Genomic DNA, 13,578 nt, shown 5'->3' on the forward strand with positions numbered 1-13,578 from the left:
CAGCATTACGCTTTCCATTTTTAAGTTTGGAATAGAATAGTTGCTTTGGAAGACGATCATCAGGCATCCAAACAACATGACCAGTCCAACGAAGTTGATGTTGAAGAATCATTGCTTCAACACTGGTGATCTTTGCTTCTTCCAGTACACTGGTACTAGTTCGCCTGTCTTCCCAAGTGAGGTGTAAAATTTTTCAGAGACACCGTAGATGGAATCTTTTGAGTTAGACATAGTAGTAGTAGTAGTAATAATAATAATAATAATAATAATAATAATAATAATAATAATTTATTATTTGTACCCCGCCCATCTGGCTGGGTTTCCCCAGCCACTCTGGGTGGCTTCCAACAAAGATGAAAAATACACTAAAATGTCACATATTAAAAACTTCCCTGAACAGGGCTGCCTTCAGATGTCTTCTGAATGTCAGGTAGATGTTTATCGCTTTGACATGTGCTGGAAGGGCGTTCCACAGGGCGGGCGCCACTACCAAGAAGGCCCTCTGCCTGGTTCCCTGTAGCTTTGCTTCTCGCAATGAGGGAACCGCCAGAAGGCCCTCGGCGCTGGACCTCAGTGTCCGGGCAGAACGATGGGGGTGGAGACGCTCCTTCAGATATACTGGACCGAGGCCGTTTAGGGCTTTAAAGGTCAGCACCAATACTTTGAATTGTGCTCGGAAACGTGCTGGGAGCCAATGTAGGTCTTTCAAGACCGGTGTTATATGGTCTCGGCGGCCGGTCCCAGTCACCAGTCTAAGCTGCCGCATTCTGGATTAGTTGTAGTTTCCAGGTCACCTTCAAAGGTAGCCCCACGTAGAGCGCATTGCAGTAGTCCAAGCGGGAGATAACCAGAGCATGTACCACTCTGGCGAGACAGTCTGCAGGCAGATAGGGTCTTAGCCTGCGTACCAGGTGGAGCTGGTAAACAGCTGCCCTGGATACAGAATTGACCTGCGCCTCCATGGACAGCTGTGAGTCCAGAATGACTCCCAGGCTGCGCACCTGGTCCTTCAGGGGCACATTTACCCCATTCAGGACCAGGGAATCCTCCACACCTGCCCGCCTCCTGTCCCCCAAAAACAGTACTTCTGTCTTGTCAGGATTCAACCTCAATCTGTTAACCGCCATCCAATCTCCAACCACCTCCAGACACTCACACAGGACCTTCACCGCCTTCACTGGTTCTGATTTAAAAGAGAGGTAGAGCTGGGTATCATCCGCATACTGATGAACACCCGGCCCAAACCTCCTGATGATCTCTCCCAGTGGCTGCATGTAAATGTTGAAAAGCATGGGGGAGAGGACAGAACCCTGAGGCACCCCACAAGTGAGAGCCCAGGGGTCTGAACACTCATCCCCCACCACCACTTTCTGAACACGGCCCAGGAGGAAGGAGCGGAACCACTGTATGACAGTGCCCCCAGCTCCCAGCCCCTCTAGATGGTCCAGAAGGATGTTATGGTCGATGGTATAAAACGCCGCTGAGAGATCCAGCAGAAATAGGAAACAGCTCTCACCTTTGTCCCTAGCCCGCCGGAGATCATCAACCAGTGCGACCAAGGCAGTTTCAGTCCCATGATGAGGCCTGAATCCCGACTGGAAGGGATCCAAATGGTCCGCTTCTTCCAGGCGTGCCTGGAGTTGTTCGGCAACCGCCCGCTCAATCACCTTGCCCAAGAATGGAAGATTTGAGACTGGGCGATAGTTGGCCATCGTGGCCGCATCTAAAGATGGTTTTTTAAGAAGCGGTTTAATAACCGCCTCTTTCAGTGGGTCTGGGAAGGCTCCCTCACGGAGGGAAGCATTCACCACCCCACGAAGCCCATCGCCCAGTCCTTCCCGGCTTGCTTTTATTAGCCAGGATGGGCAAGGATTAAGGAGACAGGTGGTTGGTTTCACTCGTCCAAGCAGCCTGTCCACATCCTCGGAGGTAACAGATTGGAATTGATCCCACGCAATTTGACTAGACAGGACTCTAGCACTCTCCCGCCCCGGGCCTGCTCCCACGGTGGAGTCTACTTCTTCCCGAATCTGAGCGATTTTATCTGCAAAAAACTTTGCAAAATCATTGCAGGAGATCATGTGGCCTGTACTGGGCCCCGATGTTGCAGGTGGTTCCGCTAAATTGTGACCCACCTGAAAAAGTCTCCTGCTGCTGTTTTCTGCAGATGCAATAGAGGCGGCGAAGAAAGGCTTCTTCGCCGTCGCTATCGCCACTTGGTAGGCTCGACGTTGAGCTCTAACCTGTGTCCGGTCAGATTCGGAATGAGTTATCCGCCACCGGCGCTCTAGCCGTCTCAACGATTGTTTCATTGCCCTCAGATCCGTGGCGTTTATAACATGGCGTTTATAACATGTATCTGAAGAAGTGTGCATGCACAGAACAGCTCATACCAATAACAAACTTAGTTGGTCTCTAAGGTGCTACTGGAAGGAATTTTTTTATTTTGCTTCAACTACGGCAGACCAACACGGCTACCTTCCTGTATCTATCATAATAAGTCCCTGCTGGATCAGGCCAGTGGTCCACCTATTCCAGCCTCCTGTCATCACAGCAGCTGACCAAATGCCCCAATGAGAAACCCCTTATCAGGATTCAAACCCAAGAGCAACTCTCCCCTCCTGCAGTTTCCAGACACTGGCATTCAGCAGCGTTGCTGCCTCTGACCGTGATGGGCAGAGCACAGACATCGTGGCGAGAAGCCATCAACAGCCCTCTCCTCCTCCATGAATTGGTCCTCACTGCCTCCTGTGGCAGGGAGTTCCACAGTTCAGCTAGGCAGGGTCAAGTTTCTCCTTTCCCCTTCCTGTTTCGTGGAATCTTTTATTAGACCTCCTGCCGGCCCCTGTTTCACACCCAACACCTTAGTCAAACACGAGCCACTCTGATAAGCACTAAATGGTTGTTTTCCTGCTTTTCCAGTGCTGCCAAAATGCTACCCACATTCTTTTTTTGCCATCCAACCTCCCTCTCTTTTGAAATTTCTGGGTATCATCCAGCTGTAGCTTATTTACTGACATTCGTTACACATCTCCAGTTTCCAAATGCTGCCACCTTTGATGCTGAGCTCCAAACCCACCCCAGCATTGTATTTTATTGCATTTGAATATTTTGCTAGAAGCCGCCCAGAGTGGCTGAGGAAACCCAGCCAGATGGGCCGGGTATTATTATTATTATTATTATATTTATATTTATTATTATTATTATTATTATTATTATTATTATTATTATTATTATATTTATTATTATTATTATTATTATTATTATTATTATATTTTTTATTATTATTATTATTATTATTATTATTATTATTATTATTATTATCACTGTTCATGCTGCTGCAAGCTAAAAGGCTTAAGACGGAACATCCCTGGGGATGCATTTGTTTTGCAAATGGGCACTAAGCAAAGTTGACTGATTGCTTCCCTCTCCCTCTCCACACACACACTTTTGTGTTACTCTGTTTGTGTGTGCAGGCATATCCTTAGGTACTGTATACCTGAAGGAGCGTCTCCACCCCCATCGTTCTGCCCGGACCCTGAGGTCCAGCTCCGAGGGCCTTCTGGCGGTTCCCTCCCTGCGAGAAGCCAAGTTACAGGGAACCAGGCAGAGGGCCTTCTCGGTGGTGACGCCTGCTCTGTGGAACACCCTCCCACCAGATGTCAAAGAGAACAACTACCAGACTTTTAGAAGACATCTGAAGGCAGCCCTGTTTAATTAATTAATTAATTAATTAATAATAATAATTTATTTGCACCCTGCCCATCTGGCTGGATTTCCCCAGCCACTCTGGGCGGCTTCCAACAAAAATTAAAAATACATTAAAATGTCACACATTAAAAACTTCCCTGAAGTTTGTTTAGGGAAGCTTTTAATGTCTGACAGACTACTGTATTTTAATATTTTGTTGGAAGCCGCCCAGAGTGGCTGGGGAAACCCAGCCAGATGGGCAGGGTGCAAATAAATTATTATTGTTGTTGTTGTTGTTGTTGCAAATGCTGATCAACAGTGTAGGAGGGAAGAGACATTTGAAATTGCCCACCCTGTAGCCCAAGACCACCCCCCAAAACATCATACATACATCACAGGAGGAGGCGGTCTACAGCAGAAATCCTGCCTGCCAGGATACCTGATAATGGTCACTGACTGCATTACCTGGGCAGCCTGGCCATTCTTTTGTGGTGGTTAATACTTTAGTTCCTGAGCCAAGTCACAGGCTCACCCTATTCATACACAAATACTCAAATACTCCCTTAAGACAGGATTTCCCAGCAAAAAGACAATGGGAAGAGGACCCTCTCACCGCCCAGCTGAATCCCAAGACATTTCCAGGGCCAAAAATAGATGTGGAAAATGGTCTTCCTATTGTTATCATGGGGGACTCAGGCTGAGCATCCGGTCGACTCCTGACAGGTTGCAGCCTGTGAACTCACCTGCCTCCCCACTCCAGCTGTCTCATCCGTCCCCAGAAAAGGCTCCGGGGGCTTCGTTCGGCTGTGCCCCCCACCGCAGAAGATCTCCCCAGTCCTCCTGCCCGTCTCCAGACCTGCCTCGGAAATGATCTCAGCTGTTTTGCCTTCGTCTGCATCCTCCTCCCTGGAGTTCAGGCCCAGGCAGGATCGAACTCTGTCTCCTGGCTTGCTGCCAAGCCACCGACATGCCCTTTCGTGTTCCTGATAGAGCGAGTGTTGCAGAAATCTGCTAGAAGGCTGCTCTCCTTCTCCTCTTCCCCCGGCATGCGAAAGTTTGCCTAATCTGATAAGCACCCGAGTTTCACTTGTGCACAATCTTCAATGCACACACCCAGGTGCGTGGGCACACAATATCACATCCCTTTTAATGACAGGGCAATGTTTAAGTGAATAGCCCAACCACCATGTCTGTGGATTGCGAAAAGGAAACTTTGCTTCAAATCTCTTGGGCTGTAGCAACAAACTCTGATTAATCCCTGAGGAACAGAAGGCCCTTTGCTCATTCTCTCTTATTTATTACTGTACTGTGTATCCAAAAGCTGTGAGCACTGTTATAAGAATTTTAAGGTCTTAGATATGTAATAAATGTTCATAAATGCACCAAGCAAACACATGCATAAATATATAAACCACATGTCTGAAACCCAACAGAAAATAAGTCCTAAACAAATTGACCAAATGATTTCTCTGCAAGGTCAAAGTGGGAAACCTCCCCATTGTCTCTTTCCTCACAAATCCTGTCTTAAGGGCACATTTAAGATATGAATAGGGTGTGAGCCTGTGACCTGGCTCAGGAACTAAGTATTTATCATTACAAAAGACTGGCCAGGCTCCCCGGGGTATCCAATCAAGTGACCATTAACAGGTAACCTGCCCGACAGGAGGTAAAGAATGCACTCAGATTTCTGTTGTAGGCCGCCCTTTCTGTGATGTAGGTATGATGTATCTGGGGGTGGTCTTGAACTCCAGGGCGGGCAATTTAAAATGTATATATAAGGGCAGGCACACCTTTGTTCTGAGTTCCTCTCCTCCCACCTGCATGTGAAGGGGGCACCCTGTTGCAACAGTTCAATAAAGATCAGCCTTCCTAGCTGCTTTGCTTCTCAATATTCTCTGGTTGGCCTCTGTTATTTTCTCCGACTGATGGAGAACCTGCAAAGACCTCTACAAGGGCTCTTGTGTCCCCCATAAGGGAATAAGGGCAGTTTTCCATTTATTACAGCACTGCCATTTAAATGAGTTCTGGTGAACATCCGGGGAGCCTGCAGGATCAGGCCAAAGGCGGCCCATCTAGTCCAGCATCCTCTTGACACAAGTGGTCAAATGCCCCCAAGAACCTAGGAATCCAGATAGAGTGCCTCTGGACCTGGAGCTTCAGTAAGAACGTAATAAGATTCCACTGGATCACGCCAAGGGGGACCCATCTAGTCCAGCATCCTGTTCTCACAGTGGCTGAGACGTTGCCCGTGGGAAACCAGCAGGCAGGATCCGAGCACAAGAACAACTCTCTCTTCCTGCACTTTCCAGCAACTGGTGTTCGGAAACATGGAGTGACTCCAACATTTAAAATGCACCCAGGGCTAGCAAAGGTAAATTAAAGAACTGCATAATGTTTAGAAGACATCTGAAGGCTGCCCTGTATTGGGAAGTTTTTAATGTTTGGCATTTTACTGTGTTTTATATATATATATGTTGTGGAGGGGCGCGGGTGGTGCTGTGGGTTAAACCACGGAGCCTAGGGCTTGCCGATCAGAAGGTCGGTGGTTTGAATCCCCGTGACGGGGTGAGCTCCCGTTGCTCAGTCCCTGCTCCTGCCAACCTAGCAGTTCGAAAGCATGTCAAAGTGCAAGTAGATCAATAGGTACCACTCCGGCGGGAAGGTAAACGGCGTTTCCGTGCGCTGCTCTGGTTGGCCAGAAGCGGCTTAGTCCTGCTGGCCACATGACCCGGAAGAACTGTCTGTGAACAAATGCCGGCTCTCTCAACCAGTAAAGCGAGATGAGTGCCACAACCCCAGAGTCAGCCACAACTGGACCTAATGGTCAGGGGTCCCTTTACCTTTTATTGACACCTGTGCTTTTTAACTTGCTCCTAAACAATCTAGAAGGGACGCGGGTAGCACTGTGGGTTAAACCACAGAGCCCAGGACTTGCCGATCAGAAGGTCGGCGGTTTGAATCCCCGCGATGGGGTGAGCTCCCGTTGCTCGGTCCCTGCTCCTGCCAACCTAGCAGTTCAAAAGTACGTCAAAGTGCAAGTAGATAAATAGGTACCGCTCCGGCGGGAAGGTAAGTGGAGTTTCCGTGCGCTGCTCTGCTTCGCCAGAAGCGGCTTAGTCATGCTGGCCACATGACCCGGAAGCTGTACACTGGCTCCCTCAGCCAATAAAACGAGATGAGCGCCGCAACCCAAAATCGGTCACGACTGGACCTAATGGTCAGGGATCCCTTTACCTTTATATATGTTGTGGGACGTGGGTGGCGCCGTAGGTTAAACCACAGAGCCTAGGACTTGCTGATTAGAAGGTCAGCGGTTCGAAAATCTTGTTTCTTCCAATTCTTCGCTAATAATATTCTCTTTTGCCAAGCCCAGCCTGGCTCCAGTGCCATTGCCCCTCCCAACACCGCTCACACCTGTGCTCTAGCCCCGCCCACAAGGAGCTCCCACCTTGAGCACACAAGCTTTGGGGCTGCATCCTGCCTGGATCTCGGACACCCAGCACAAATATTTGCATGCCCGATACCAGGTGCAGCCTGCTGGAGACACCTGGCCAAGGATGCTCTCTGGCAGGCTGGACCACTCAGACATCGCCATGGTCCCTTCCCTCTCTGTGCTGCTTGCAAGCTGCCTGCCCCTGGTATTGGGAGTTGCTTGGGATGGAGGTGAAGCCCCCAAGGTAAGCCTCTTGCATTCATTCTCCCCCAGGGCGTTCTCCTCCCCCTACATTTGGGGGGGTCCTAAAACTTGAATGGTTATGGGAGGCCCCTTTGCAACCAGTAAGGAGGTCTAGGCAACCAGTTACCTTCTTCAGTGGGGTTGTTCCATGACGGATCACCACAATTCTGTAAAAAACAAAACAAAAAAAACCCTACCGCATCTCAGACTTTGATTAAAATTGCTGTACTTGATGATCTCACATGTCAAAGTCACTGCTGTGAATTGTTGTTGCTGCTGCTGCTGTTATATTTATGTGTGGCACATACTTCCAGCACATATAAATAATGAAAAGAATGAATTTGATGAATCCCTGAATTGAATTTTATTATGTCGATCACAGACCAGTTCCAGCCCACATACGATATCAAGGAAGTCACAAAACGTGATAGGGATACATTTGAATTTGCAATTAGGTATAACAGGGACAATACAGATATAGCAACAGTATATATATATATATATATATATATATATATATATATATATATATAATAAAACTTAGTCACTAACATATAACCTAAAATTATCATTTAAAACCTAAATCATTATGATAGCACAGCTTGTTCCCTAAGTTATATGGCAATCGCACAGAATTTGGCTACCCAAATTTGAATGATGAATCCCTTATATCGTATATGTTTGAGAAATTTGTTCTTCTGTCTCTTGTTTTTTTATCATGATTTTTATCGAGTTTTCCATATTTCATTACATTTTGATTACACAAATCCATAACTTAAAACATTGCTCACACAAAGCATCAACCTCCTTCCCTCCCTCTTTCTGACTTCCAAACATCTTTTACCAATTCCTCACATTTCTATGTTCTTCTCTCTTTTGTATTTGTTAATAACTTGGAAATTCGGGGGGTGGGGTGGGGACTGTTAAAAGAAAAAAGAACTGGTCAGGTTCTGGCCAAGGGCTTTGGAGCTGACAGAAGTTGAAGCCAAGTTATTCTCACTACAAAGCTTTGAGTCATTTTAACTGGCGTAGCTGTGCCTCCCCAGACATCCTGGGGGGCTGTGGCTTGGTGGTGGGGTGTGCTGAGAGGGATCCCAAACGGGGACCCCTTGATGCAGGCTGGGGGGCTTCACAGAGCGCCTGTCCCCAGGATTATGACCCTTGTGGATAAGCCCAGAGTATCAGGGGAAGCGGCCACCTTGCAAAGGATGCTGCCTCACAGGAACCCAAATTTGCTCCCCCCCTTGACCCCCTTCAAGGATTGCCCCATGGAAAACGCGCCAGGCCCTCCCCAACACCACCAGGGCTGCCCCACCTCTTCTGCAAAAAACTGAGTTTTGCATGCAGGGTGGGGGACATATCCTGCCCTTCCAGAAGCCAGGAAGAAACACATGTAAATCTTCCTGCAGAGGATGTTTGCTCTCTGAGATGTACATGTTGCCTTTCAGGTTGATGAATCTGCGTGAGCAGAGTCTTGATCCCAAAGAGGCTGGCAAGGAATGTAATAAACAGAAATCTGCCCTTATTCCCTTATGGAGGACACAAGAGCCCTTGTAGAGTTCTTTGCAGGTTCTCCATCAGTCGGAGAAAATAACAGAGGCCAACCAGAGAATATTGAGAAGCAAAGCAGCTAAGAAGCCTGATCTTTATTGATCTGTTGCAACAGGGTGCTCCCCTCACACACAGGAGAAGGAGGAGGAACCCAGAACCAAGGTGTGCCTGCCCTTATATAGACATTTTAAATTGCCCGCCTTGGAGTCCAAGACCACCCCCAGAAACATCATACCTACATCACAGAAGGGGTGTAACCCAAGACCACCCCCCACAAACATCATACCTACAACACAGAAAAGGCGGTCTACAGCAGAAATTTGAATGTTCTTGTTTTTCCTGTCTGCCAGGTTATCTGATGATGCCTTATGTGATTACCTTTCCTGGTAGTCTGCCCATTTCTTTGAGATGGTGATTTCCCAATTCCTGAGACAATGGGAAGGTTTCCTCACCCGCTCCCTCCTTGCAGGGAAAACATTTGGCCAGTTTGGGAGTCAAAATGGTTTCAGGGAGTCAAAATGGTTTCAGGGTGGTCTTCCTGTGGTGCTCCAGACATGTGGTCCCCATATCTATGTACATGCTAGATTGGTACATTTATGAACATTTATTATACATATAAGACCTTAAATTTTTCATTTCAGTCCCAAAACAAGGGCTGAAGAGGGAGACACGCACCCCATAGAAGAGGGAAAAATGGAGGCTGCACACACACCATGCATTTAAAGCACTTCCCCACCACACAAAGAGTCCTGGGAACTGTAGTTTAAGGGTGCAGGGAATTGTAGCTCTCTGAGGGTTAAACCATAGTGAAGGACATAAGAAGAGCCTGCTGGATCAGGCCCGCAGCTCATTTCGACCAGCATCCTGTTCTGACAGCGGCCAACCAGATGCCCATCACTGTGGGAGGGAGTTCCATAGTTTATGCGCTGCGTGAAGAAGGACTTTCTTCCCAGGATTGTTCTTTGGGGTGGGGATGGGGGAATGTGCTTTTGAATGTAAGGTAAAGGTAAAAAGTCAAGGACCCCTGGACAGTTAAGTCCGGTCAAAGGTGACTATGGGGTTGCGGCGCACATTTCGCTTTCTGGCCAAGGGAGCCAGAGTTTGTCCACAGACAGCTTTCCCGGTTGTGTGGCCAGCAGGACTAAACCACTTCTGGTGCAACAGGACACCGTGACGGAAACCAGGGCGCACGGAAACACCGTTTACCTTCCTGCTGCAGTGGTACCTATTTATCTACTTGCACTGGCGTGCTTTTGAACTGCTAGGTTGGCAGAATCTGGGACAGAGCAACAGGAGCTCACTCCGTCGCGGGGATTCAAACCGCCGACCTTCCAGTCAGCAAGCCCAAGAGGCTCAGTGGTTTAGACCACAGCGTGTCCCCTCACTTTTAAATGTATGGTATATGTGGCCCCAATGCATTGTGCATCTGTGAAACTGGGTTCCAGTTCACGAAAGGCCACTTTCCGGCACAACCTTAAGGTCTCGCCTCTCTTTCCTCCTAGTGCCTCAGAAGTCGCTCGGAGGGTGTCGATTCTTGTGGGCCCCGAGTCAAGAGACAAGCTGGTGAGTAAAAAGGGACTCTCAGAGGCAGGGCTAGACTCAGTATAGGTTCAGCTGGGGCAGTGGAGGTGAATGGATCCTGCCCCTGGCTGGCCAAACAGAGCCTCCAGCTTTGAGTCAAAGGTTGAGTCCAAGGCACATTGTTTGGACTCCAGACTGGAGAAGCAAATTTCACCTCCTTGCTTCCCTCTGCCCCGTCATGAGCCCCCAATCAAAACACCCACATTCCATAAGTTCTCACACAATCCTAGAGTTGGAAGGGACCCCGGGGGCCGCCCAGTCCGGCCCCCTGCAATGCAGGGAGTAGCGGAACTTGGGGTCTCAAATTTCAGCTTTTTCTGCTGCCGCATCACACGGTTGACTCATGTTTTTTTTTATAAATTATTTTTATTCAATTTTTCCAATACAAAATTTATACAAATCATACATCTTTTTTATATCCATTCTCTTTTTGACTTCCCTCAACTTGCCTGATACTCCTTCCCTTCTTAATTTCTTACACATTTCTAAAACCTTTCTTCAATTATTTTTATAAATTAATTCATATTCTAGCATTTCTTGTTACAGAGCTTCATTAAAGCTTACAAACGTTATTTGATTATCACTTAATTTATGCATATATTCTGTAAACTTTTCCCAATCTTCTATAAATCTCTGATCTCGTCGATTTTGGATCCTTCCAGTCAGTCTATCAAGTTCTGCATCGTCCGTCATCTTCATTCTCCATTCGTCTAGTGTAGGCAACTCCTCTTGCTTCCATTTCTGAGCCATCAGTATTCTTGCTGCAGTCACTGCATATAAAAATAACTTCTTTTCTTTCTTATTAATCTCATTCCCTGTAATACCAAGTAAAAACGTTTCTGGTTTCTTAACAACGGTTGACTCATGTTAAGGTTGTGGTCTGCATGCTAAGACCCCTAGATCCTTTTCACATGGTGAGCCAGGTGTCCCCCATTTTATATTTGTGCATCTGGTTCTTCCTGCCCAAGCAGTGCCAGATTTACGTATAAGCTAAACAAGCTATAGCTTGGGGCCCCACTCTTTTGCCCCCCCAAAAAACATACTTCTTCTTAATTGTGTTTCAGTTCAACGATTACTTTGATAAAATGCATATTTTGTTATGTGCAAATGGCTTTAGATACCATATAAATTACCATATAGCATATATTCAACACAAAAAGCAGTGACAATTTGTTGTTGACAAAGGACAGCTGGACATAGAAAGGGCCCCATTACCTTCAGGAGCTGAGGGCAGGAGTCAGCAAACTTTTTCAGCAGGGGGCCGGTCCACTGCCCCCCAGACCTTGTGGGGGACTGGACTAGATTTGGGGGGGTGAACAAATTCCTATGCCCCACAAATAACCCAGAGATGCATTTTAAGTGAAAGGGCACATTCTACTCATGTGAAAACACGCTGATTCCAGGACTGTCTGTGGGCCAGATTGAGAAGGCGATTGGGCCAGATCTGGCCCCCGGGCCTTAGGTTGCCTACCATGGCTTGCAGCGGTTCTCAACCTGTGGGTCCCCAGATGTTGTTGGACTACAACTCCCATCATCCCTGAGCTCTGGCCTTGCTAGCTAGGGGTGATGGGAGTTGTAGTGCAACAACATCTGGGGACCCACAGGGCCTCATCAAACCTAAATCCAGCCCTGTGCCCAAGTGTCGAATAGATGCACACACACACACACACAGAGGTAAAGGTAAAGGGACCCCTGACCATTTGGTCCAGTCGTGGCCGACTCTGGGGTTGCGGCGCTCATCTCGCTTTACTGGCCAAGGGAGCCGACGTACAGCTTCCAGGTCATGTGGCCAGCATGACTAAGCCGCTTCTGGCGAACCAGAGCAGCGCACGGAAACGCCATTTACCTTCCCGCCAGAGCGGTACCTATTTATCTACTTGCACTTGATGTGCTTTCGAACTGCTAGGTTGGCAGGAGCAGGGACCAAGCAACGGGCGCTCACCCTGTCACGGGGATTTGAACCGCCATCCTTCTGATCGGCAAGTCCTAGGCTCTGTGGTTTAACCCACAGCGCCACCCGCGTCGCATTAGGTCCATAAATTACCATAAAACATATATTCAACATAAAAAAACCACAAAAATTACCATATAGCATATATTCAACACAAAACACAGCTGGACATATAAAGGGCCCCATTACCTTCAGTAGCTTAGGGCCTCATCAAACCTAAATCCAGCCCTGTGCCCAAGTGTTGAATATATGCGCGCGCACATACACACACACACACACACACACACGCACACAGACAATGTATTAAAACATACAGGTCATTACAAGAAAAACACTGAAGCTGCACCAGCCATTTCTTAAAAGGCAACCTGGAATAAGAAGTGGTGTGCTGACCTACCCAGGGGCCACCTGGTGTGGGGGGTGCTGAGGCAGGACCCCCCCCTACAACTCACTGGCTCCGCTCTCGCCCAGCTGCCTGGCGCAGGGGCGGAGGCGTTGCTCTGTGCCCACGCTTGTCTGCTTTCTCCCCCAGGCCTGATCCGTGGCACTGCCTACCTCAAGCTCTCCCCGGGGTCCTCAGCACCCTTAGACTCCGTTCAGGTGCAGCAGTTCCTCCAGGCAGTGAGCGTCCCCCAGGAGGTAGCTGGCACATCAAGCAGCATCGCCAGCCTGGACGTCACGACCAGTGAGTAGAGGAAAAGGACCTTCTGGGGCTGTTCCAGAGCCACCTTCACAAACCATCTTGCTCTCTATCTGCTTCAAGCTTCTGGTCCTCAAGGGGTTGGGATTATTGTCTCTTGACTCTGTGTCTCCAGGCTTGCCTTATCTGGTGAGATCACCTTCTGAGGCCCTCCTTCGTGTGCCTCCTCAAGAAGTCCAGAGGGTGGCAACACGAGAGCGGGGCCTTTTCTGCAGTGGCTCCCTGTCTGCAGAATGCTCTTCCCAGGGAAGTGCGCCTGGTGCCTTCGTAATACACCTTTAGGCACCAGGCAAAAACGTTCCTTTTTAACCAGGCCTTTGGTTGATCTCATATACATCCTATGTCCTTTTAAAATGTAGGGTTTTGGGGGGGGGCGGTTATTGGGGTGTTGTTTTTTTATTCTGATTACATATATTGTGGTTTTTATGT

This window comes from Podarcis filfolensis, assembly GCF_964270895.1.
Source record: "Podarcis filfolensis genome assembly, chromosome: 3".
Lineage (NCBI taxonomy): Eukaryota > Metazoa > Chordata > Lepidosauria > Squamata > Lacertidae > Podarcis > Podarcis filfolensis.